Below are 14,607 nucleotides of genomic sequence, written 5' to 3' on the forward strand. Positions count from 1 at the left end.
GATATTTTTTTTATTCACATTATACCAATGTATAGTTTAACATTTCTCATACAAGCTGTGAGCAGCTGTCCATTTTAGTTGCCCACAACCCCGCCCCCCCCCCCCCCCCCCTTTCAATCTAGCCGGTCTAGGCTTCAACTTGGAAAATCACCGAGCTACAGAAAGAGCCTCTCACTGATTCAGAATTTCACACACAGAGCGTGAGATAGAGGACAGTGCACGAGCTGTCACTGAAGAAAGACGCACATGTATCAGGAATCTGTTCTTCTGCTCGTGGACCGTTAACAGGAAAATTAACCATATTCCTCGTACATGCCAGATCTTTATTTTATAGTGACTGTAAACCGACTGGTATGGAAGTATTTGTGCCGAACATTTTAAAACTTGACTAAGGTTGATTTGAGAGGGGTCGACTACAGGAGAAAACTCATGGTAGGCTATGTTTATTTTAGGTTCAATCCATCGTTTTTTACTTGTATAATTGTTGAGCTATTTATTTTGTCAAAATGAGCGAAAGCGGGGGTGGTTGGAATGCTACCTTCCTCAGTGTGGTTGTTTTATGTCGGCCTACATATCCGTTGTTTGAGATGTCGGTAATTACCACTTTTCCCTGGTAGCGCAGCGCAGATACCGTTTCGTACAGAAACGTTAGACGTTGTTATCGCCGCTGACTAACAGACAAGCCAGCAGAACGGGCTCCTTTCACAGGGGTACCCGCTGCTCGTTTGGGATGAATGAGTTACGTGTTCTGAAACTCCAGAGTTGGCTTTGGCTAGTTCTCTTCTAATCAACTGCTAGATTGCTTCTGAAATGTTCTGAAGTAACGACACGTGGGCTTTCCCCATTCTTTAAGTGCGAAATGAAACGCCTCGCGTTATGTTAAATATTTTTAAGACAACCTTTAATCGTAGTCATTCTGGCTCAGTTTGTTTTAACAAAGGCGATACTTAACGTAACAAGAGCATAGTCTAGTGATAGCCAGCACACACCAGGCTTGTTGGATCAACTCTAAAATAATAAAAGGTTTTTCTTCTCAATAAACGCGTACCAATAGAAACCACACAAGAGCCAAACAGACGAGGGGCGCATCTCTTTGTCCTTAACCTTGAGCCATAGGCAGAACAAACACGCACACATTCACATATCAGTGAAACCAAAAATACTACCAAAAATAGCAAAGCAATGTATTTATTTTTAGGACTGCTGGTATAGAGCGCCTATTACATGTGATTTGAGTCAATGTCTTTCCCCATTGTTCTTATTTAATTTACCTTGGTCTTCTGTCTGACTTCTGTTAAGTTTTTAGGAAAAATTGCCTTTCATTTTTTCATGCAAGGTTAGGGTCAATATAATTACCATTTGGTCAGTTGAGGAAGTATTTTAAATTTAGAAAAGTATGTAGGACTAAGCATTTGCTGTTTTGGCATTTAATATGAATCCCTGAAAATATTGTTAGCAGTCCCCTGATACAGGGATAACAATCTGAACCAGCCCAATTTTAAGGTCTTTTTAGGATATAGGGCTCATGTAGATGGACTCTTGTGGTCACTTGTTGGCAATATTGTAGTCTGTTAACCTCCAGGTCTTGCCTCAGAACAACAGTCCTCTCTGATGCCCTCTCACAAGAGTTGAATTTCTTTCCTCCGTTGCGAGGATGATTTTTTTGGGGGAGAGAAATATGGATGTTGTCATGGAAGATTTAGGTAATGATGCTGAGGTGTACTTAACCCTAACCAAACACATCGGGTATCATTGTGTTTCCATTGCATGTGATTGGCTCGTTATTAAGGAACAATGCAAGATGTTAGGCGTAGGTGCCGACTGCTTAAGAACAATTGCGAAGGGACACAAAGTGATCTGACAACACACAGGGACCTTGGTTTCTTAAGTGATGCAGGTCAAGCAGGGGAAGCATGCTCAGAATGCAGTACTGGAGAGCTTGTGGGTACGCACACTGTAGCGGACTTGTTCTTGCAAAGGGAGCGATGTCTTCAGGCACATTTTTCCTTCTAGACCTCATCAGTGTTGTCACAGTTACTTTGAAAAAGTAATCTGATTACTGATTAGTCCTTTAAAAAGTAACTTAGTTACTTAACAGATTACTTGATTTTAAAAGTAACTAAGTTAGATTACAAGTTACTTTATTAGTTACATTCAGCAGCTGCCAACAACACCCCCGCCGCCTCAACATAAAAATGACAACCGGTTTTGCCAACACACACTTTATTCATGTTTCTTCAAATTTGACGTCATGTTTTTGTAGTTTGATAGCACTTTGTCGCCACCAGCACGGAGTGTACAACGAACCTTGATATTTCCATCTTTAGCTGACAAATACTCAAAATAGTGATTGTATTTCCAACTCGAAAATGTGCATCTTTCTCTCTCCTCCTCCATTGTTTGTGTCGCTGCGTGGTAGGTCTATACACGTGAACCTCATGCTGAAAACGGGACTTAATTGTCGCATAGGCTACATGACTTAACTCCCAGAGACGCAAGAAGAAATCAAATATATATTTACTATTAATGACAAAATAGTAATGCACAGTGACTTGGACAAGTAACTTTAATCTGATTACTGGTTTGGAAATAGTAACGCGTTACCGGCATCACTGGACCTCATGTAGGCTAGACCTCATGTTTATGTGCAATAGTTAGGTATGCCCATTTTGTCCACAACATTCCACAGTGGATATATTGGGGGGGGGGGGGGGGGGGCGTGGGAGTGATAATTATACTGAGGATTCTATGCTCTGTGGAATATATGCTAGTGAGTGGGTTTGCTGATTATGATGATTTTTATGCCAGCATCTGTTCTTGACTTCTTACAGGCTCTCTGTATCCTCTTCTGGGGTACTTTTATTACATCTTTCCTATTATCCTAGCAACTCTTTCAAAGTAAAGGCTCTTCTTTAATGTGTCGGGAATAATTTTTTATCTGAATTGAAAGTGAAACTATTATTGTAAGCTGTTGTACTTCACCGTGTTTACATAAAGCATCATTCGGTGTGCGGAAATACACCACCAATCAAAAGCTCCAACAAGAGAGCAATAAACAATGAACCAAGCTGATTGCGCATTTCACAACATCAAATGTGATAGCACATCATCAAACATCTACCTATTAAGCAGTATTTTGTAGGCCTAATTATCTGCAGCAGGGAGACACTTAAATATTCACAGAGGACTGATCCATAAATTAGTCCATAACATGTATAAGTGATGTCACCTCATGAATTATGAAAGAAAACAATGTCTCTGTTTTTCAGCTGCAGTTGTATTTCATATGATGTCATCACTATGACCAGAGAGTTGTGTGATGTTCACTGACTGAGACATTGCAGAGATGCTTGTGATAAAGTCCCTTTCAGCTATGGGTGAAATCCAGCACTTCTAATTAGCCTACGTGCACAGATATGTGAACAAGGTAATGTTGTTATTGAAATTTCTGCTGGGGAATTCACTGTACAGACATAGTGATTTCCATTTCCAGTTTTTTTTTTTATGCCCTCTCTTAATGAAAAGCGTAAAGAAAGGTGGCCGCTTAGTACATGCAATGAACAGCTGGCCCTTCTGCCCTCATGACCATAGACATATATATGTCTATGCTCATGACCACTGGTCATGAAAGCATTAAAGCTTGCCACCAAACACATCGAGCAGCCTGATACGCCTCAGCCAATGTGATTGTTTTGAAGTGGATAAAGGCATTACTATATTGCAATGAGGAGCATGCAGTGTTTCCAAGAAAGGAGTAATGCATAAAATGTCTAGATCATCTGGGATAATATAGCTTTGTGTAATTTCAACGTCACTGTGTTAAGGGAACTGTATGTCTTCTTGTTATTGACACTAGGCTGGACTGTACTTGATTCCTCAAGAGACTTTGGGTACAAATAAAGTATTTCATATGAATGATTCTGTATTGTCCCTTTTGGCCTCACATTGCTGTAGCATAACTGAAAAACAAATAATGTGCAATTTTTGGGGTCTTTGAATGAAATGAAAGGGGTCAGTATATTCCAGACAAAAGCTTTGGATATAAAAGGAAAACACTGCTATTGTTCCTGTCTATAACCCTGAAGAAATCAGGATTATTTGAGAATGGATTACACTCCCCCAGGATCTGAGCATATTTGTATAGTGGCCCATCCACATTGGTTGGAATTCAAATCCACTAATAGTCATTGTGTTTCTATTACCATTATCTTGGATCTTGAGTGCCAAAAGCCATCCTGCGATGTCTCCCAATCTGACTTTGCAGTTGAACACAGGCCGGTCAGAAACACTTTGGAATCAGGCAGGGGATGGGAAGGGTGGAGTTGTTTGCCAGTGGCCTCTCCCAGCTGCATCCAAGCTTTGACACCTAAACTCTGCAGAAGGAATCAACATATCTGAATAGATCTTTAACCCTATCTAGCCGGCCCATTCAAATATGGGTCGAAAAAGACCCATAAGACCCGCCTTAATATCTTTGCCGTCCAATCACCGATTTTATTTCTGAAAACTGCCAGATACTCATGACAAGTTAAGCTCAAAGTACATATCATTGGTTAAGGGGTTACTGGGAGGGGAAAATAAATGTATCGTCTGCAACGGCAGCCATTGTTTTTCGAGGCGGAGCCAGAGCGGAGACCATGGGAGATTGCCTACAGTGTTAGATTTACAGCTTCGAATTGAAATCTGAGACGATATTCTGAGTAAAGACAAGTTTATTAATATGTGTTGTCAATATTGTCAATTAAAAGTCTAAACTTTTTACATACGAAGAATTTGTTTGTGGGAGTGATGCGAGTTTTTTTCTGGAAAAAACTCGCGTTCTGCCGTGTCCGGCAGGACAGGCAGTAATGACGTTAGTAGCACTGTTTAGCCTCGATTTGAGCAGATTTCTAAAAAACTTAGAAAAACAACATTAACTAGCTAGATTATATACACTGTAAGCTAAATGTACATGCCTTGTTTGGCCAATTCGGTCGATTGTGGAAGAAACTCCAACGTTTTTTAGTTATCGAGAGGAGTATCCAGCCATAGCGCTAGCTACTTTTGGGGCAGAGAAATGTAGGTTTCCCCCATGTTTCCACGTGTTTCCATGTAGTCACTAGAATGGTCATAACTTTTAATCAAAATATGATATTTCTAATCTGTCTTCTGTTCCACATTGCCCACAGATGTGTGGATATTCCACCTGCTCAAAGTTTTCCTCCATCTTGTAATTAAAGTGGTTAAAAATGAAGTTGTCTGATGAGGTATGGTGGATGGAGAAGTTTTTGTAAAAAATGGCTGCCTGAAATCACCTTGATAAAATATGATTTGCCTTAAGTAATCATATATTTATTCACATCATAAAAATCCCCTAGTTCTGTTCTTCAATATGGTGTCAACAGTTAAGGTGTATGATTTAATATGAAAATTCATAAAATTTGCATATTAATATGAATATCATATTTCAACAGCATATGGAATGTTTGGAATGTTGGCTTAGGCAGTAAAAGGTCCTGGATATCCTGAATCCCACACACATCCTCCTCTCACAACCCCTAACCCCAAGAGCAGGCTTTGTCTTTCTTCGCCTCCTGATGCATGTTCCCTTTTTTAGTCCAAGAATCAGTCCTGTGTGATTTCTAAATGATGCATTTGCCCTTGTTTTTTCTAGGCTCTAGACCTAGCCTTGGGAAGTCCCCCCCCCCCACACACACACACAAACCCCAAAATGTGCATCAGTGATCAATGAACACAGCTTTACAGATTTGGCCAAAGGCACGCAGCACACGGACCATTAGCCTCAAGGAGTGAGAGGACATGATAGATATTAAAATAAAGTCAAGCAATTTGTACAGATGGTAGTATACCAATAGATTACGGATTTTCACTACAACCATAACCGCTCTGTCTAACACATGAAATTCCCCAAACTGTGCTTTTCTAGCTATCTTTCAAAACAGACAAAAACTCACTCTCAACCTGTCATCATGTCTAGAGTTTGTGACAATTACAGCGGACAAAGAAATGTATTTATAATTTGTGCTTGACCACACTAAACTATGTTGGACATGCTTGTTTTCCAGACAACCAGCTTGGTTTTAGAAAAGGGGTGTTTGCTTATCTTTAGGACTAGGCTACTCTTTTTGAGTAATCTTCCATGAGAACATACAGTTCTGTTTGTGCAGAGGTGAGATAGCAATCATGGTTCCACAAGTACAAGAAAGTACACCCTGGTTGGACAGCGATGCCACTTTTTCAGATCAATACAGCTGGTTTCCTATTACCATAAATACAACGAGGAGAACTTGGTAGTTTCTTTCAAAACATGACAAGCCTTAAAAGGAGCTGCCTTTAGTTCTTGACTTATTGTGAAAAAAGTAAAAAATGTTTTCCATTGCACATATCTGCTGTGCACGTCTGTCTCCGTGCAGCAGGCAGTGTATTCAGAGGAAGTGCTCTGTGGCAGAAACAACATTTGACAGTGATGCAGTGATGTACAGTCAGACGGGGACTGTGACTGCCAGAAAATAATTGTGCATGAAAGAGGTTTGTGATTGATAGGTCTTCTAACGACGTGGTGTTGTTTTTCTGATGAGAGTCGTAGATCACTACAGGCCTTAGTTTATGTAGACATGCGGGGGCCCTCTTCAGAAAGTGGTTTAAGTTTCTGCCTAATGCCACAATTCAAGGTCATTTGTCTACTTGATTGATGAACTTCCAGTGATTAAGTTAAAAGGCTGTTTCACGTTAATATGCTTCATCTCTTGAATGATCTGAGAGGGAGTCTTTAATTCAATGTAATGTGGTGCATACACAAGACAAAGCGTGATAGCATCCTCATCCTCATGTTTCATAATGGTATCTTACCCTTCAATCAAGGAACAGAGAGCAGAACAAGGAAAATTTCCTTTTTTGTGACCTTTTTACATACTTTTAGCTTCATTATAAAATCCCCTGTGTATGTTTATAGAAAAAGGTTTTAGATGAAAAGATTTGAGTAAGATGGTGGTTTTGGCAACCTTCCGTTCCCACATAGCACTGCCAAGTTATGTGTTATTACTTGAATTGATAAAACCTGCTTAAAAATCGGTCATTTTGTTCCTTGCTAATATACATTTGTATTAACAAGGTCCCATTGAACCATGTGTCTAATGTAGTTTGACAAGAAGGGGAGTGGCTCTATTGTTAATTTACCCAAATACAGCACAGAGTTGATAATAAACATTGATATTTTAGTTGTCTGTATATTTGCTGTGGCATGTCAGGAATGCTTCTAACAGTGTAATGACACCCATTATGAAAACCACTAAACTCTAGTTTAGGGGTGGCATGTGTTTCTCTGGCTGCTTTTTCTGTCTTAGCAGTGTCACATAGCCCTTAGCAGCACAGGATATGTGGGGTCCTGGAATTGGAATGTGCATCATGAAAGAGATGTGCATTTCTTTCATGATGCACATTTCCATTTTCCAATTACCTTCAACACTGCTGTCATTTTTCTCTCACCCGAGTTCCCAGACGATCTACAAACTGTTGAGATTGTTCTTGACCCTTCTACACAGCTGACCCACTTTTTCATATTATCTATGGAGAATCTCCATGAGAGCTTTGGAATCAGTATTTTTCTCTATCTTCTCCATGCTCCTTGACCTTTTTGTTGTTGGTTGTGTGAATCGTGGCACAAGGAGTGGCTGTAAAAGGACGAGTTTCTGTGTATCTTTTTATCGTCCGGTAAACAAAGCAATGACGGGCACTTGCCAACCAGCCTCATGTCTGCAATGGGTCAGAGGTTAGCATTCAGTCCTGTTTACCAGACAGGCTCAGAATGTCCAGTCAGAGTGTCACACTTCCCGTGGGAATGTTTACGCTCTGCTGGGTGTAGAGTTTCAGGATAACATAATGTGACAGGGTTGTGTATGACTGTGTTTTTTCTCTTTGATCAAACTAATAATTTTATGGGATTAGCTCCACTAAGATCATGTGTTTCAGGCAGTTTGAGATCAACGCAGCTTGTGCCAGTCTGAACATTAGCAAACCAGTAAAGGGCATGCACTTCTAGATTCTACACTGGGAAAGATGTGCAGCTCCAGTCAAAACTTCTTGTTCCCCCACCTCTTGTATCGTAAAAACTTGGCCAAGCGATTCAATTGCTCTTTGCTACAGTATACCTCCAGAGCAAACCAAATTGATTGATGCGCTATTGTAATTTATGCTCTGCAATGTACGCAAATGACAATGTAAGTGATCCTTCCACAAGAGAGCTGGAAAATATTGGAAACCTTAATTGATATGCCAAATACAAATGCCATGGTAATATATCCTCCCTTTAAAAAGGGCCCCTCACAAGTCTGTGAGGGGCCCAGTGGTTATACACCAGAATGGCACCCGCAATCAATTTCCCACTGGGTTAACTGGAACGGACAAGAAATCAGACTCTAATAAATTAACCGTGGCCTTGAATCAGCTGTTTTTTGAAGTTCCATTTTAAAGATGATAATCTACTGGTTCATGGCATGGGCAATACATTTTGTTTATCCACACACACAAATTTGTGTGCTCAGCCCAGTCAGTCTGGCAGGGGAGTAGGCACTTTGACGGTCTGAGCAAACACACCAAAAGCTAGATTTTTTACTAGAAGCTCAGTTACTCAGTATAGGCTGTCTGAGACATGAGCTGTGGAATGAACAGGTTTCTTGAGAACAGCGTCTCTAAATCTTTGATAAAATAAGTGAGGTCCATCATATTAACCATGATAACCTTTTTACTGACACCTACAGGAGGGCCACTTTGTCTCTGGGTAGCACCTGCCAGACTAGTCTGAAGGTTGAGTGTGCTGAATGCGATACATTTCTGAGAACATTAGACCATACTCCTACTACCCTGGATGTCTTCCCTCATAGTGGTTTTAGAGAGTGGGAGGTCCATTATGAGCACATCACTTTCACAGACACATATAGACGAGAACTCACATCATCAAACCACTTTGGGCCTAAACTAACTCATATGTAACATGAAGAGTTTTGTACGTCCGTAACATGAGGTTCAAATGAGGGGTCAGTAACATGTCTGACATTCCAAAGGTGAACCTGAGGTAGGGATGGGGATTTGAAATGATTTCACTATTCGAGTAGTATCCGAAAAGATTTTTGAATATCCAGATAATCTATTTTTATTAATGCGGTTACGTTATGTAATTAGCCTGACATGACACAAAGCATACAGTAAACACATGAACCACCACACATTCTGGCAATAATTGTGACTGTCAAGCTATTAGATTAAATAAGGGTTAAATAAAGTAAACAAATGAAAGATCAATTTATTGACTTGACAAAAAGACAATGAACTTGAAAACGCTGAGTCTTCAGGGTTTTTCTTGCATAGAGAAGTGAGAGTGTGGGTGATGCCGATGGAAGATAGCCTGTGGAGGAGGAGGGTGGTGTGACAGATGTAGGGCTGTCCCCGACTAAGATTTTCTTTGGTCGACCAAGACTCGACTAAAACGTCTGAAAAGCGACTAATCGAAATTTGAAACGCTTAAAAAAAACGTACAAACATTTTCCCGATCTGACTCAATGGCTGCTGAACATTCCAGATTCAGCCGCTAATAGCCTACTAATAATAAGACTCGTATCACCAGTCCTGTTGTAACCGAATGTATCTCTTACAATGTACTACAAATTAAAAATATTGTTTGTTCAACATGCAAATCATCAGAGCGCGCTTATCACTGCCTGAAAACTTGCAGCATGCTAACTTACGTAGAAGCTGAGTGCGGAACGGTGCAACAGAGAAAGATTTTGTTGTCTTGGCCGGAGAAGATAATGTCATTCAATTTGGATGTGATTCTTATAATAGGCATATTCATTTTTCAACCCAGCGCGTTAGCATGAGCAAAGTAGGGCTAGGCCAACTTACGTTTTTCAGGTGGTAGGCTACATCATGTTCGACGTCGAACTATGAAAAATAAACCGTAGTTTGCATTCAACGTTTTTCGAGTCACCCGGTACTTTGTATATGTACTTTAATGAAATGCTGCCATACCACAGATTTCTTTGCCATTTTGACTAATAACACCGACAAAGTAGGCTATGGCAGAGTTTATAGTTCGGCAGCCAATTGTGCTTGTGCCGTGTGCAAAATACCAAAACAAAACAAAGCGCAGATTAACGAAAGGGAAAACAGTAACACCTTTTCTTTTAAATTATATATTTTTAGAGTTGCTTTATTTGTCTTAAATAATATAATCTACAATTTCTGTAGAACATTTAGTTAATTCAGCAATGATGACACAAGCGGGAATCAGATCTCACACTGCCATACAGCAGCTCGACTAAAAAATCTTAGTCGACCAAGAGCATATCGACCAGAAAATCGACTAGTCGACTGAGTGGGGACAGCCCTAGACAGATGGCATCAAAGGCTGCACTCAGGTCGAGGAAGATGAGGATGGTTAGTAGTCCTGAATCAGCTGCCATATAAGATGCCATATTAACTTGGAACCGGAATCGTATAGGATACGGTGCGCCACCACACAATGCAAGAATAAATAGCCAATTACGCTACATGGCTACTGACTACAAAAATAATAGGACCATCTGGCTAAAAGCACAATTCCCACATCTCTCGAGGCTTCCCTGCCATTTTCGGGGGTAGAATTTACCAAACTGTAAATAAAATGGTGAACATGATGCAACCAAAACATGGCTGCCGCCTAAGCCTAAGCTACGGTGGCCGACATGTGCAAACACGCTGGAAATTAAGAAAACACATGCAAATAAACAAAACACAAGCAAATTAAGAAAACATCTTCATTAATTTTACAACATATGCGCGGCATTCAGCAAACGCACTGCAAATACACACAACACAACCAAATACATAAAATGCGCTTCAAAAACAAACGCGTTGCAAAAACGAAAGCACGCAAACCAAAAACGCTGCAGTACATAAACGCGTTGCAAAAACGAAAGCACGCAAGCCAAAAACGCTGCATCCAGTTTTCACAACGGAAGTTCTCCAGGCCTCTGGGGGGAGCGCTAAATGGCCCCACGGAGCGAGAGAGAGAGAGAGAGAGAACATATGAGAAGTTTGTTTTGGAAATGGGACCAAAATCGAAGTTGCTCTTTTGAAAAACTTTAAAAGAGGAAGGCCACATGTAAAAAATTGTGCTGTCAGTTTAACGCGTTATTAACGGCGTTAACGCAAACCCATTTTAACGGTGTCAATTTCTTTATCACGAGATTAATGTTCTTTTTGGCCTAAAAAACGTTTTTTTCACATGCTGTTGTAACGATTGCAACAAGTACTGACGTTAGAAAAACTACAACACCACACCGGACCTAGCTAGACCGGAAACAAAACAACAAGCACGCTGCACACACTTGTTTGGGCTTGCGAGCCGGCTAAAGAGTAGTAGCAGAGCCTGTTTAGACATATTAGACATTCTCTGGTAGTAGACTAACGTTACGTTTTGAGTGGATGGTGAGCGCGAGACGCCGAAATGGATGCCAATAAGATTGTGAATGGAAAGTTTACTTTTAAAAAGTTGCCAAATGGTTCCATTGACAAGACCAAAGTGATCTGTGTGTTTTGTCGTTGTGAACTGAGCTATCATCGCAGCACGTCCAGTCTGAAATACCACTTGATGGCCAAGCACACAGCTGATGCCTTATTCTCCGCCCCCTTGTGAAAGCCAGGCAATTGCAATGTTGTTTTCAATTAAAAAAAAACATTTGCACCAAGCAATCCGATCCACTTTTCAATGTTGATAAGAGCATTAAAATTAGAAAAAATTATGGGACAAAAAGAAATCAAGGGACATTTAGAATAGTTACAAATGTGCGATTAATCGCGAGATAACTATGACATTAATGCAATTAATCGCGATTAAATATTTTAATCGTTTGACAGCACTAGTAAAAATGAATACTAACCTTTTTATGTCTCCTCTTTACTTCGATGCTGGTCCAAACTTCTCATATGCTCTCTCTCTCGCTCCGTGGGGCCAAAAATCAAGCTGTTCCACTAAGCGCTCCCCCTATAAAACTTCCGTTGTGAAAACTGGATGCAGCGTTTTTGGTTTGCGTGCTTTCGTTTTTGCAACGCGTTTATGTATTTGCAGCACGTTTATGTATTTGGTTGTGTTGTGTTTATTTGCAGCGCGTTTGCTGAATCCTGCACGTGTTGTCAAATTAATGAAGATGTTTTCTTAATTTGCTTTTGTTTTGTCTATTTGCATGTGTGTTCCTAATTTGCACCGTACTAAGCGGTCTCCCTGGCGTCCGAACTCACTCCAATTACAAAGACTTTCACGACCCAAATCAAAATTCTGAGCCTACAGGTCTGTGGGGAATAGCTTTCTCTCCGAAAGGCTGCCCTCCTCAACCTTTTGGGTGAAGAATGCGCCAAGATGGGAGTCAGGTGGCTGAGCGGTTAGGGAATCGGGCTAGTAATCTGAAGGTTGCCAGTTCGATTCCCGGCCATGTCAATTGACGTTGTGTCCTTGGGCAAGGCACTTCACCCTACTTGCCTCAGGGGGAATGTCCCTGTACTTACTGTCAGTCGCTCTGGATAAGAGCGTCTGCTAAATGACTAAATGTAAATGTAAGATGCAAAATGATTCACTAATTATAAACACAAAGGGGAAAAGCTAGCTACTTTTCAAGTTCGGTTTTCCGTCACTTCAAACTCACGATCTAAAGGTTTAAAAGTGCTCAAACCTTCACCATAATTCAAGAGTAGTGTACTTTCACAAACCCAATCATTGATTCTATCTTAAAATGTGTAAAAATAGGACTTACCGAACGTGGCTGCCTCCAACACGGCTATCAGGCGACTCCAGTTGAAAACAACAATGGCCGCCGAAAAGGAATTAAATTCGGAAAGGCGAGCTGCGATTGCAAGCAAAATGAAACAGGAGCTAAAAACCGAGGGTGGGGTCTTGGTCAGCACACAATTTCCAGAAAGCCTGTGTGTGTGTCTCGCCAAGATCGCTCGTGTGTCAAGGGGCAGGATGAGTGTGCGCGTACGCTGTGGAGCCATTCAATTGAATAATTCAATCATATATTAACATATCAAGGTGAAATTGCGTATGGTACTTCAGAATGATGTCAACTTGAAGGCACTAACGTTTGAAAACCGTCAAAATTATATTTGATTTATTAACACAAAGATATTGTGGCAATGTGTACATTTACATAAATACACTTCTTTCAGCCATTCTGTAGTGCATCCTTTATTCAATTTGACACTATAGAAAGACATGTATTCTACAAATCTGTAACAAATGTCAAGTCGATTGGATCTATGGTTCATGAGGAGAAGGGTTTTGAAGGTTGTACCAAATAGAACTAGAGAGGGTACAATTTCTGGGGAAATTGTAGGGTGTGCTTGCTTGCGTCGGTTGCACAGGGGTCCATTTGAATGACATTTTTACAACTGATATTTCTGCAGTATTTCGGCAGTAGAAGATGGAATCGCGATTCAAACCGTACCATCTGCTAACTGAAAATATGCCCCCAAAAACGTAAATAAGCTTGACATTTATTTAGTGGAAAATCGCTCATTCATAAAAAGCTCACTGGTAGCGATCATTGTCAGTAACAACGCAAAATGCGATATAGCCGTGTGGAGCCTACTAGACTACTGCTGTGTTCGTCTTGGTAGCGATTGCGTTGGTTGAATTCGATATAACGTTCCTTTGTACGGTTTAGGCTGAAATTAATTATTTTCATGAACAGATTGACAAAGTTTAGGCTGTGGCAATGAAGTTCAGATTAGTAGTCAGATAGTTTCACCTATTGAAAGACTTTTGATTTAAGTAAGGGGAGTGCCGAACATGTTCTGTCGCCGTTTGACTTCCTAAACAGCTGTGTAGATGTTTTTGTAGTATGTCGCGTAGGCTACAGCGTTGCAGTGAGCAACACTGGTTTGAAACCACAGGGAATTATAATTTCACCAACAAATCGTTTACTTGTAATGTAATGTCATAATAAATCCTGAAAATGTATTTGTGAGGAATGTCAATTTTAATGATTGAAAACAGATGCATCCATAGACCACTGTAGTATGTGTTGCCCGGGCAACAGAGGCTAATGTCATGCTAATGCTTCAGTGAAATAGTAGACTACCGTTTCCAAAAGTAGATGAGCCTACTTCCTTAATAATATCAGCTAATATTGTACATTACATTTCACATCACAAAGTAAAATGAGTAAATAGTCACCCTGGTCTCTTTGCTTGTGGCGTTTCTGCAGCTGCCTTGCAGTAAAGCTATAGTTAGCCTAGCTATCCCCCAAGTTAACAGATGCAAAACGAATGTTCTGCTACAGGTAGTCACGCGTGTTTTCGTGACGTTAGTAACGTCAGTGACGGTGGCTAGCAAATTAGCCACCGTTAGCTTCACTTTTCGCCACAAAAACTTAACTTGAGCCTAAACCATGCAACGGAACGTAAATCCCAATAGAAGCAACTCAATCACTACCAAGACGAAACTTTTGACACCTAGGTTGTCTATGTAGGCCAAATATTGACTGAGTTTTAGGGGGGCAAAAATAATAATAACTAGAGAGGATACAATTTCTGGAGAAATTGTAGGGTGTGCTTGCTTGCGTCGGTTGCACAGGG

General features: G+C 40.5%; 1 protein-coding gene across 1 annotated transcript in view; it reads left to right on the forward strand.

Moving 5' to 3' along the window:
• Positions 1-226: 226 nt before the first annotated feature.
• The window catches only part of LOC136950426 (carbohydrate sulfotransferase 15-like), a 79,731-nt gene continuing 65,350 nt past the window's right edge, over positions 227-14,607 (forward strand). The window contains exon 1 of the mRNA XM_067244768.1: positions 227-432. The gene's annotated coding sequence lies outside the window, so the exon portion shown is untranslated. The remainder of the gene's footprint in view (positions 433-14,607) is intronic.

The sequence above is a fragment of the Osmerus mordax genome, chromosome 10 (genome assembly GCF_038355195.1).
Source record: "Osmerus mordax isolate fOsmMor3 chromosome 10, fOsmMor3.pri, whole genome shotgun sequence".
NCBI classification, from domain to species: domain Eukaryota; kingdom Metazoa; phylum Chordata; class Actinopteri; order Osmeriformes; family Osmeridae; genus Osmerus; species Osmerus mordax.